Below are 13,110 nucleotides of genomic sequence, written 5' to 3'. Positions count from 1 at the left end.
AGTGCTCATTAGAGCACTATTATCACATGCCCAGAAGAATCCCCCAAGGTTAGGGCAGGCTCCATAGTCCCCTCCACATCTGCTGCAGATTGGGGCAGTGGGGAGGGCTCAGGGCCCCAGTGGATGTGGAGGGTGGTGACCCAGGGTCAGGGAATCTAGCTATCCCCTCCGGGGCCTCTTTCCAGGGCTTTCACCAAGCATCTCCCCTTCCCTTGTCCAATTAAGAATTTAAACTTTTTTTTTTTTTTTAAAGATTTTATTTATTTTTTGACAGAGAGACAGCGAGAGAGGGAACACAAGCAGGGGGAGTGGGAGAGGGAGAAGCAGGCCTCCCGCTGAGTAAGGAGCCCGATGTGGGGTTCGATCCCAGGATCCTGGGATCATGACCTGAGCCGAAGGCAGACACTTAATGACTGAGCCACCCAGGCGCCCCTCAAATAAATAAGTCTTAAAAAAAAATAATAAATGTATCTCTCAGGAGTCTGTTGAGTTGAGGGCTTTGTCTGCTTCATTCACTGGAGCCATACCATGGGCTCCTAGGATGGGATATGTGTTTATCAAGGCTCTTCAGAGAAATAGGACCAACGGGAAGTGTGTATCTAGAGAGAGATTTGTTTTAAGGAATTTGCTCACATTGGGTTGCCTGGCTGGCTCAGTTGGTGGAGTGTGTGACTCTTGATCTCAGAGTTGTGACGTGGAGCCCCACGTTGGTGTAGAGATCACTAAAAATAAACAAATAAAAAAACTTCAAAAAATTTGCGCACATGATCGTGGAACCTGGCAAATCCAAAATCTGCAGGGTAAGGCAGCAGGCGGTAAGCGGCAGGCTGAATACCCAGCAGAGAGTTGCAGTTGCAGCTCGAGCCCCAAGAAAGTCTAGAAACAAAATTCCCTCTTCTTTGGGGGACCGCCAATTTTTTTTTCCCCTTCTTATTTTAAGGCCTTCAACTGATTGGATAAGGCCCACCCACACTGCAGAGGGTAACCTGATAAATCTACTAAAGTACATGTTAATTTCATTTTTCAAATGCCTTCGCAGCAATATGTAGACTGGTGTTGGACCAAGTATCTGGGTACTGCCCCCAAACCTCATCAGAACAGGATGTGTCCCTTTTTCATCTAGGAACACAATACATGCTCCCTCTTCGGGCTGACATGGTCCAAGGGGCCCTGTGGGATTGACCACCTGGGTTTGAATCCCAGCCCTGCCTCTCCTCAGTATGTGAGCTGGGCCAGTAACTCCACGTGGGTGAGTCTTGGTTTCCTCCATCTGTCAGGTAGAAGTGATGACAGTGGTGCCCGTTTCATGCAGGGATAAGGTGAGCCGAGATGAGCCAGATGAGTAAGTGCCTCCAGAGAGCTTGCTTTGTGCCAGGCCCTGGGCTAAGAGCTGTAACATACCCGATCTCATTTAATCCTCAAATGGGCCTAGGGTTTAAGCACTATGGCTATCCCTGGTTTACAGAAGAGGAAACTGAGGGCAAATGACATGCCCTAGGACACCCCAGCAAGGGAGTTCAGAGCCAGGGATAGGATCTATGCTGTCCGGAGTCAGCCTTCCTAACCACTACGCCATCCTGCCTCTCTGCTGGAGCGACTGGTGGCTTACTAACTAGTCCCAGGCATGGCACGCAGTAGGTGCTTAGTAACTGTGTTTAAGGAATTGAATACCTGTTGTGATATTGAGATATAATAAGAAATACATGGTCTTCCTCCCCAGGTTCTCTCCAGAGCACCTACAACCATTGTGATTTCCTAAGTGACAAAGGTGAAAGGAACACCTTTTGTCATTCATAATAAGGCCCCACTTCAAGCACACCTACCCACTGAATGGGAGCTCCGTAAAGCCCCCTAAATGATGTGGTTCAGAGAGCTTCCATGTTGCGGAACACATCTAGGTGCCAGGAGGGTGGCACACCCTGAGAGGACATGGGAGCTCCGCGCCCCTCCCCACATACCTTGGCAAGGAGCCCTGTGTGGCTCTTCCATTTGGCTGTTGCTGAGTTGTATCCTTTAGAGTAAACTGGTCACCAAAGTGTTCCTCTGAGTTCCATGAGCTGTTCAAGCAAATGATCAAACTTGATGAGGGGGTCGTGGGAACTCCCAGTTCATAGCCTGTCGGTCCGCAGACATGTGACCACCTAAGACTCGCAATTAGCGTCTGAAGTGGGGGCCGTCTTGTAGAACTGAGCCCTGAACCTGTGGGTTTGCTGTTAATTCCAGGCCAGTTACTATCAGAATTGAGTTAAAATTGTAGGACACCGGCCCTTGTCCACAGAGAATTGTATGGAAAATTGCACACGTGTGGTGTCAGCAGAGAGGGAAGTTTTTCTTTTCCCTGGATGTGAGTTCAGTACATATATGTTGACTACATGGACTAACCCAAATGGTCAATTTTTTTAACAAAGTGGAATTATAATATGCACGGTGTGTTACAACTTGCTTCTTTCATGTGTGATAGAGTGTGGCCATTTCTCCCTGTCTGTCCACCAGGTACGGGAGCTCCTTCCTCCAGACCCCATGCGGGTGGCCCAGGGGTACAGGAAGCCTCCGACCTTCTCCCACCTTGGGCTGTTCCTCTCTATAGAACACGTTGTTGCCAGTAGGATGGGGCAGCTTTCCCCAAGGCCTGGCTTCCAGCCACTTTATCCAGAATTGGACTAAAATATTTGTTGAGTGCCCACTATTTTCCTGATCCTGTAGTAGGCACCAGGAATACGTCAGTAAACAAGACAGCCCAAACACCCAGTGGAGAATGTTAAATAGGGCAGTTTGAGAAGGGGTCATTTGAATAAAGAGCTCAAGGAGGTCAGGCATGGAGCCTGGGAAATCATCTAGAGGAAGAAGCCTTTGAGGCCAAGGAACAGCAATTGCAGGTCAAAGAGTACCTATCTGACTTTTCAGGGGACAAAAGGTCCTCTGTGGAGATGCAATATCCAGATTGGTTTGATTGCCTCTGAATAAGAATCATCTTGAGGACCTTTGCACCTAAGGTAAGTGTTCTGTGTTGTCAGAAGGTGGGACTTTGGACCTTTAGCTTCATAATCTGACTGAGAATCTGCTGAATGGAAGATCCATCTGGGTTTTGTCATCTGTGCATTTTCTTGAACCTCACGGGGTAAGGGCCAGGGTGACCAGGATTTGTTCCTTCCGAGAGGCTCCGACCCCTCCAGGCCTCTCTTCTGCACTCCCACCAACAACTTCACCAGAAGGTAGAAAGTGGCTGCCCACGATGCCTTCCTGAAAAACTAAGCTGGTGCTATCACTATCAATTATTCCCAGGGCCCAGTTCGGGGCCACGTTTGGTGATCAGCAGGCCAAGTGCTTTGAAAAGGACAGTGATATTAACAAGAGCACCTATCATTTACTGCGGGCTTCTGCCGGCTCCCTCCCATGACCACCCCGCTATGAAAGATACCATGATTGGGGCGCCTGGGTGGCTCAGTCGGTTAGGCGTCTGACTCTTGGGTTTAGCTCAGGTCATGATCTCAGGGTCTTGGGATTGAGCACCCATGTGGGGCTCCACTCACAGCACGGAGTCTGCTTGAGACTCTCTCTCTCCCTCTCTCTCTGCCCCTCCCTCTGCTTGCACACCTGCTCTCTAAATCAATCAATCAATCAATCAGATCTTTAAAAAGAAAGAAAGAAAGATACCATGATTGGGGCGCCTGGGTGGCTCAGTCGGTTAGGCGTCTGACTCTTGGGTTTAGCTCGGGTCATGATCTCAGGGTCTTGGGATCGAGCCCCCATGTGGGGCTCCACTCACAGCACGGAGTCTGCTTGAGACTCTCTCTCTCCCTCTCTCTCTGCCCCTCCCTCTGCTTGCACACCTCTCTAAATCAATCAATCAACCAATCAATCAGATCTTTAAAAAGAAAGAAAGAAAGATACCATGATTATCCCCATTTTATGGGTGAGGAAGCTGGCAGGGAGAAACACCCTACCCAGCAGAGAGCACCTAGGTCTGGATAGGACCCTGCCGCCTCCCTGACTTCTAAGCAGGTAGTTGCTCCAGAGGTTGGTTTAACCCGCATGTCTCCCGCCTCTCTGACCTCAGTCACCTGGACCTGTAGATAGTCCACTCCTGCTTACTTAAGCCACATTCACTGCGGGCAGCCACTCTTCTTCCTATTTAGCAGCTCCAGGCTGCCACCTACCACCCCCTCTTACCTGGCGCCACCCTTGCACCAAAATTCCCAGGGAATTTGATCCCCATGTTACAGATGGGGAAACTGAGGCACCAAGTGGGTAGAGGGTAGACGACCCGCCAAGGGTATAGATTCAAGACTTGAACTGGGGGCGCCTGGGTGGCTCAGTCAGTTAAGTGTCTGCCTTCGGCCCAGGTCATGATGCTAGGGTCCTGGGATCGAGCCCCACATCGGGTTCCTTGCTCAGCAGAGAACCTGCTTCTCCTTCTCTCTCCTCCTGCTTGTGCTCTCTCTGTCAAATAAATAAACTCTTAAAACAAACAAACAAACAAACAACAAAGACTTGAACTGGGTAGTCTGGCTCCAGACCCTGTGCTCTTAATCCTTCTTGAACCATGGCCTCCCTATCTTGACCTTGGCCAAACCTAGACCCAGCCCAACTGTGCCCTGGGTACATCCCCAATTAGATTTCCCTACTGAGACTTTGGAACCAGAGGAAATAGGCATAATCTAATCTTACCTAAGAGTTGTGGCCCTGTTAGATAGGAAGCATTTGAAAATATATGTGCCTGCATGTAGAAAATTCAGAATAAAGTCCAGTAAGGCTTGGATTCGCTGGATCTAATCCAATGGTGAGGAAACCTGACCAGAGGGTGTATTCAAACCTCCATTAGCTGGAAAAATTAGATAACTGGGACCCAGGCACAGGACTGTTCCACCACCCCTTTTGGAGTCCTTATTGGCACAGAGATTATAAAGGGGACTCACTGTGGCCCGTCATGGTCTCGGGATTGCAGGAGACCGGAGAACCCCGAGTCATGGCCAAACTATTACATCAATAGGCAGCGTCAGTTGGCTGGGAAAATCACTCCAAATCCCTGAGGATGGTAAAATGTTTTCCTTAGGAGGTGTCTTTAACCCCGAAAAGGCTAGAACTTAACAGTGATCATTAAATTGTGCCAAATATGGTAGCAACATGAGATTTGTAAGTTGAGTTTCAAGTTGCACTACTGAGTCCATTATTTCAAGAAAGAGACTGTTTTTAAAGCCAAAACGTGTACAAAACGTGGTCTTAAAAACACCAGCAACGTCATCAGCAAACCCACAGGCCTCCACGTTTGCCGGCCTGCAAGCGTTCAGCCCTGACCCTGTGTGTCAGGGTGGGCCTTTGTTGGCAGAGGGGCCAGGGTGTGAACCCCAACTCACACTGGGTATTTTGACCTCTGTGAAACCCAGTCCACCAACGGTAAAAATGGGGGTTAATTCAGCCTTCCCCCACATACTTCCGTGGGCCAGCCGTCGCTCTGGCGCTGGTGTCAAAGGACAGAGAACACCCCTGGTCTCCCGGAGTGTACATCACGAGAGGAGCAGGTGGGAAAATAACGGGAGCAATGAGTGCTTGGAAGGAAACCTGTGTCCAGGTCTATAAAATCTGTCTTTCCTCCTGTAACTAAGGATAGACTCTCGAGGCTGCTACCCTAGGCCAACCCTCAACGGGCATACCTCGGAGACATGGTGGTTTCAGTTCCAGAGCATGGCAATAGAGTGAATATTGAGAAGTGAGTCAAATGAAATTTTTTCTTTCCCAGTGTCTAAAAAAAACAATGCAGGGGCACCTGGGTGGCTCGGTAAGTTAAGCGTCTGACTCTTGATTTCTGCTCAGGTCATGATCTCAGGGTTGTGAGATGGAGCCATGTGTCGGGCTCCACCCTGGGCATGGAGCCTGCTTAAGATTCTCTCCCTCTCCCTCTGCCCCTCCCCCCCAATTTTAAAAAATGCTTTATTGCTAAAAAAAAAAAAAAAGATAACCGTCATCTGGATTTTCAGAAAATCATCATCTTTTTGTTGGTGGAGGGTCTTGCCTGGATGTTGATACTGCTGACGGATCAGGACAGTGGTTGCTGAAGGTGGGGTGGCCATGCAATTTCTTAAATAAGACAGTAATGAAGTTTGCTGCCTCGACTGATGCTTCCTTTCATGAACGATTTCTCTGTAGCTTATGATGCTGTTGGATAGCATCCTACCCACAGTAGAGCTTCTTTCAAACTTGGAGCCCTGATAAAAACCCTCAACAAAGTAGAGATAGATGGAAGATACCTCAACATCATAAAGGCCATATATGAAAGACCCACAGCTAATATCAGCTTCAGTGGGGAAAAACTGAGAGCCTTTCCCCAAGGTCAGGAACAAGACAAGGATGTCTACTCTTATCATTACTATTTAGCAAAGTACTGGAAGTCTTAGCCTCAACCATCAGACAACAAAAAGAAATAAAAGGCATCCAAATTGGCAAGGAAAGTCAAACTTTCACTATTTGCAGACGACATGATACTCTATGTAGAAAATCCAAAAGACGGGCGCCTGGGTGGCTCAGTCGTTAAGCGTCTGCCTTCGGCTCAGGTCATGATCCCAGGGTCCTGGGATCGAGTCCCACATCGGGCTCCCTGTTCGGCGGGAAGCCTGCTTCTCCCTTTCCCACTCCCCCTGCTTGTGTTCCTGCTCTTGCTATCTCTCTCTCTCTGTCAAATAAATAAATAAAATCTTAAAAAAAAAAAAGAAAATCCAAAAGACTGAACCGAAAAATAGCTAGAACTCACACATGAATTCAGCAAAGCCACAGGATATAAAATCAATGTGCAGAAATCTGTTGCATTTCTATGCACCAATAATGAAGCAGCAGAAAAAGAAATCAAGGAGTCAATCCCATTACAAAACAGTAAGATACCTAGGAATAAACCTAACTATAGAGGTAAAAGATCTGTACTCTGGAAACTATAGAACACATATGAAAGAGATTTAAGAGGACACACAGGAAGGAAAAAACATTCCATGCTCAGGGATTGAAAGAACAAACATTGTTAAAATGTCTATACTAATCCCAAAGCAATCCACACATTTAATGCTATTCCTATCATAATACCACCAGCATTTTTCACAGAGCTAGCACAAACCTAAAATTTGTATGGAACCGCAAAAGACCCTGAATAGCCAAAGCAATCTTTTTTTTTTTTTTTTTTAAGATTTTATTTATTTGACAGAGAGAGAGAGAGACAGCTACAGAGGGAACACAAGCAGGGGGAGTGGGAAAGGGAGAAGCAGGCTTCCCGCCGAGCAGGGAGCCCGATGTGGGACTCGATACCAGGACCCTGAGATCATGACCTGAGCCGAAGGCAGACACTTAACAACTGAGCCACCCAGGCGCCCCTAGCCAAAGCAATCTTGAAAAAGAAAACCAAAGCTGGAGCATCACAATTCTGGACTTCAAGCTCTATTACAAAGCTGTAATCATCAAGACAGTATGATCCTGGCATAAAAACAGACACATAAATCAATGGAACAGAACAGAGAACCTTTCCAGAAATGGACCCTTAACTCTATAGTCAACTAATCTTCGACAAAGCAGGAAAGAATATCCAATGGGAAAAAACCAGTCTCTTCAACAAATGGTGTTGGGAAAAATGCTTAACCGACTGAGCCACCCAGGCGCCCCACAAAATATATTTCTTAAATAATAACACTAGGAACTTGAAATTACTACTTGATCCATGGGCCTCAGGATGGATGTTGTGTTAGCAGGTATGAAAACATGATCTCATTGTCCATCTCCGTCGGAGCTCTTGGGTGACCAGGTGCATTATCAATGAGCAGTAATATTTTGAAAGCAATCTTTTTTTTTTTTCCTTAACAGTAGGTCTCAATGGTGGGCTTAAAATATTCAATAAACCATGCTGTAAACAGATGTGCCATCATCCAGACTTTGTTGTTCCACTGAGAGAGCATAGGCAGTGTAGATTCAGCAATTTTTTTTTTTTGTAAAGATTTTATTTATTTGACAGAGAGAGACACAGCAAGAGAGGGAACACAAGCAGGTGGAGTGGGAGAGGGAGAAGCAGGCTTCCTGCTGAGCAGGGAGCCCCATGTGGGACTCGATCCCAGGAGCCTGGGATCATGACCTGAGCTGAAGGCAGACGCTTAACGACTGAACCACCCAGGCGTCCCTCGAGTCAGCAATTCTTAAGGGCCCTAGGATTTTTGGAATGGCCAATGAGCATTGGATTTAACTTAAAGTCACCAGCTGCATGAGCCCCCAACCTGAGAGTCAGCCTGTCTTTGAGGCTTTGAAGCCAGGCATTGACTTCTTCTCTCTAGCTATGAAAGTTCTAGATGGCATCTTCTTCCAATAGAAGGCTGTTTTGTCTACAGTGAAAATCTGTTGTTTTGTGTAGTCACCTGCATTAATGATCTCAGTTAGGTCTTCTGGATAACTTGCTGCAGCTTCTCCATCAGCACCTGCTGCTTCACCTTGCACTTTTATGTTATGGAGACCGTTCTCTCCTTATACCTCATGAACCAACCTCTACTTCAGGTTGTAAACTAGACTTTTCTTCTGCAGCCCCCTCACCTCTTTCAGCCTTTATAGAATTGAAGAGAATCAAGGCCTTGCTCCTGATTAGGTGTTGGCTTAAAGGAATATGTTGTGGTCTGTTTGATCTTCTGTCCAAACCATTAAACATTTAGAGGCCACTATAGGGTTATTAATTGATCTAATTTCAATATTGTTGTGTCTCAGAGAATAGGGAGGCCCGAGGAAAGAGAGAGACGGGGAGGGGAACGGCCGATTAATGGAGCCGTGAGAACATACACAACATTTATCAGCTAAGTTCACCGTCTTATATGAGCAAGGTTTATGGTGCCCCCAAACAATTACAACGGTAACATCAAAAATCACTGATCATAGATCACCACAACAAATATAATAATAATGAAAAAGTTTGAAATATTGAGAGAATGCTTAGGTCATGATCCCGAGGTCCTGGGATCGAGCCCCGCATCGGGCTCCCTGCTCAGTGGGAAGCCTGCTTCTCCCTCCCTCTCCCACTCCCCCTGCTTGTGTTCCTGCTCTCACTATCTCTGTCAAATAAATAAATAAAATCTTAAAAAAAAAAAGATTCAAACAGATATTTGGACACCATGTGCACTGCAGCATTCACGGTAGCCAAAAGGGAAACGATGTGCGTGTCCACGGAAGGATAAGTGCAAGATCAAAACGTGGTCCATCCATACGATGAAATATTATTCAAGCATGAGAAAGGAAGGTGGTCCTGGCTCCTGCCACAACATGAATGAACCTTGAGGATGATGCTAACTGAAATAAGCCAGTCACGAGAAGACAAATGCTGTATGATTCCACTACTTTTGAGGTCCCTAGAGTCATCGAGTTCACAGAGACAGAGAGTAGAAGGGTGGGTGCCAGGGACTGTGGGCGGGGGGAATTAGTATTTAATGGGGGCAGAGTTTCACTTTTGCAAGATGCAAAAAGTTCTGGAGACAGATGGTGGTGGCAGCGGGGCAACATTGGGACTGGACTAATGCCACTGAATTGCATTTAAAAAGGGTTAAAATGGTCAATTTTATGTATATTTTACCTCCCTGCCCCCGGCAAAAAAAGTCCCCAAACAGAAAAACAAACATTGACTCTTTCTTGACCTCACGTCTCTCTCCAGTTACTTGGTGTCTGTACCTTTAAGAGCAAAACCGGACAGGCTGTCTCTGGTGACTCTCCCCCGTTCTTGTCCCATGCCTCCTGGAGCCCCTCTAATCAGACTTTTGGTCTCCACTGCGCTCTAGAAACCGCTCTTGCCAAGGTCACCGTGAGGTGCCTCCCGGGATGTCTTCAAGGGCCTTCCCCTGGGCCTCCTCCTCCCTCCCTGGTTCCTTTTCGGTCTTCTTTGCTGGATCCCCCCTCCCCTGAGCTCTCCTCATTGGTGCCCCCAACCTCCTTCCAGCTCTTTTCTCAGCCCACACCCTCCTAGGTGATGTCAGTGGGAAATCGCATGGCTGTCAAAACCAGGGGATGTTACAAGGCCGGTGTCCCCATCTATATGTCTCGCCTGACCTTCCCCAGGGGCTCCATCCCCAAATGCCTGTCGCCTAGCATTCTCGCTTCTCTGCGGCTCAAACCTCACAGAACCCAAACCCAGCTCTTATCTTCCCAGACTTCCTCATTCCAGGGAGCACAACTCCACCCTTCCAGTCACTCCGGCCCAGAGCCCAGCAGGCCCCCTTTCCCACACACCCCATACTTCATCCATTAGCAAATGCTGCTGGCTGTGTGTTCAAATACTATTGTTTCCAGAATCTGACCATTTAGCACTGATCAGCTAGGTCCACGCTTGTAACCCCTCCACCTAGTGGACAGAGGGATTTTGTAACAATGCAAGTTAGACTTCTTACTTTTCTTTTTTTTTAATATTTTATTTATTTATTTAATTGACAGAGAGAGAGAGACAGCGTGAGAGGGAACACAAGCAGGGGGAGTGGGAGAGGGAGAAGCGGGCTTCCTGCTGAGCAGGGAGCCTGATTTGGGGCTCCATCCCAGGATCCTGGGATCATGACCTGAGCCGAAGGCAGTCACTTAACCAACTGAGCCACCCAGGCGCCCCTACACTTGTTACTTTTCTATGCAAAGCTTTTCCCTGCTCCCCTAGAATAGAAGCTGAAATCCTTACAGTGGCTTCAAAGGCTCACACTATCTGCTCTACCCCCCTCCGCCCCCCCTTTCCCTTTCCATTGTTTGCCCTGCTGGCTTTCCACATTGTTCCTCAAACATTCCTGTCTCAAGGCCTTCTCCACTTGCTGGTCCCGCAGGTGTCCCCGCAGGTGTCCACAGGGCCCCCTCTGTCTCCTCCTGTGGGTCTCCCCTCCACTGACACCTTCCCACCCTGTTTAAAACTGCCCCAGAAGCCCAGCTGGCTCAGTTGGTGGAGCGTGTAACTCTTGATCTCAGGATTGTGAGTTTGAGCCCTACGTTGGGTGGAGAGATGACTTAAAAAAAAACATCTTTAGGGGCGCCTGGGTGGCTCAGTCAGTTAAGTGGCCGGCTCTTGATTTCGGCTCAGGTCATGATCTCAGGGTCCTGGGAATGAGCTGCATGTCGGCTCTGCGTTCAGCAGGGGCAGGGGTGTCTGCTCAGGGATTCTCTCTCCCTCTCCCTCTGTCACTCCCTATGCTCTCTCTCTCTCTGAAATAAATCTTAAAAAAAAAAAAACTTAGAAAAAATAAATTGCTTCAGAATAGGCCCCCTCCTGGGCCCAGGACCTAAACTTGAATTCATTCAATATGTGTTGGGGGAGGAGGGGAAGGAGGCTCAAACTTTATAAACATCAGGTCCCATCTCTTTTCCCTGTTTATTCTTCTCCCTGGCACTTGTCACCATCCAAAGGATGATTTACTTTTTATTTGCTTTACTGTCTTCTCCCAGCCTTAGCATGTAAGTTCCACAAGGGCTGGGATATTTGTTTTCCTACTATTGCATCCCCAGAGTTCAGAGCAGTGCCTGAAAAAATGCTTATTGAATATTGATGTCCAGATAACTGCAGCTTGCAAGGTAAGAATTTTCTCTTTATAGGTGCCCCCAGCCCACTCCCCTTCCCGCCTCTCTCCTAGGTGCCCCTCTCTTATTCCTTCTTCCCCGCCCTCCTCTCCTCACCCCTCTCCAGACTTTACTGCCTCAGAAGGCAGGCTCATGAAAGGTCCCACTTTAAGGGAGAAGGACCTTGCACTCCTCAGGGACCAGGAATATACCTAGAACACACAAATGCATTATCATAATAATGAGCTGACACAATGGCCTGTATCTTTAGAATCATTAAACCCGCCTTTATAGCTATGATCCCTCGTGAAGTGCCCACAGCGCGTTTTATTTTATTTTTTTCTCTTTTACCTCATTATAGACGAGGAGACGTAGGCTTGGCAAGGCTCATGCCAACCCAGCCTCCTGCAACTGTCTATCCGTGGCACGGCCTGCTGAGCTTCCTCCGTTTGGCCACAGATTAAAAAACAAACAAAAAACTCTTTCCAACACCGTATCATCAACATCTCGATCTCTGCTGCGAATCCTGTCAGTCCCTAACTAACCCCCTCCTTCAAGCACCTTAACAGGAAGGGTGGGACTGTGGAGATGGGCTGGATAGCAGGAGGGACCCACATTAGTCACACTAGAGAAGTTCCCGTCCGGGGGCCGTGGAGGGTGACCGAGAGAGACAAGCATCAGGTGGGTGGCCAGGGTGTGACTGGTACTGGAGGTGGTGGTTGGGGGGGATGCTGTCTGGGGGTGCCTTCCAGCCCCCTTGTGGTCTGCAATGCAGCCTTCGGTCAAAGTGACTCTCCGCCCAGCCCTGTTTCACGTGGTCCCCGCTGCCAGCTCCTGGAGGTACTTAACTGAGCCCCTGATAAGTCAGAAGCAAGAGGAGCCCTAAGATGGCAGGACGGGCGGAGCTGCTCCCCAGCAAACCAGTCGGGCCAGTCTGCTGGTGCCTGGGGTGGAGGGCGGGGCTGCAGGTCAGCTCCAGCCAAGTGGCAGAGCTAACAAACACCAGGACCTGTGAGAGGGCTCTGGGGAGAGGGCAGATCAAATCCCGCCTGAGTTTGAGCTAGAGCTGGCTCTCCAGGTCCAGGGACTCTCTAGATGGGTTGGAATATTGCTGGTTTGAAAGAAAAAAAAAAAAAATGGAATAGGGCTGGTTTGAAGGCAGGGTTTTGTTTTTGTTTTTTTGAAGATTTTATTTATCTATTTGACAGAGAGAGACACAGCGAGAGAGGGAACATAAGCAGGGGGAGTAGGAGTGGGAGAAGCAGGCTTCCCGCTGAGCGGAGAGCCCGATGTGGGGCTTGATGTGGGGCTTGATCCCAGGACTCTGGGATCATGACCTGAGCCGAAGGCAGACGCTTAATGAATGAGCCACCCAGGCGCCCCTGAAGGCAGGGTTTGATCAGACGTTATTACCGGTGGTTAGAAGCAATTTCACCAACTCCCAAGGAACACTCACCAGAGAGGTCATGTATCAAGAGCACCTGGGGAGCTTGTTAAAAAAATACAGGCCTGGGGTGCCTGGGTGGCTCAGTCGTTAAGCGTCTGCTGTTGGCTCAGGTCATGATCCCGGGGTCCTGGGATCGAGCCTCA

Source organism: Leptonychotes weddellii, chromosome 14 (genome assembly GCF_054177405.1).
Source record: "Leptonychotes weddellii isolate Sample4059 chromosome 14, ASM5417740v2, whole genome shotgun sequence".
Taxonomy (NCBI): Eukaryota; Metazoa; Chordata; class Mammalia; order Carnivora; family Phocidae; genus Leptonychotes; species Leptonychotes weddellii.
The sequence above is the reverse complement of the archived record's forward strand: the minus strand, read 5'-3'. Positions refer to the sequence as shown.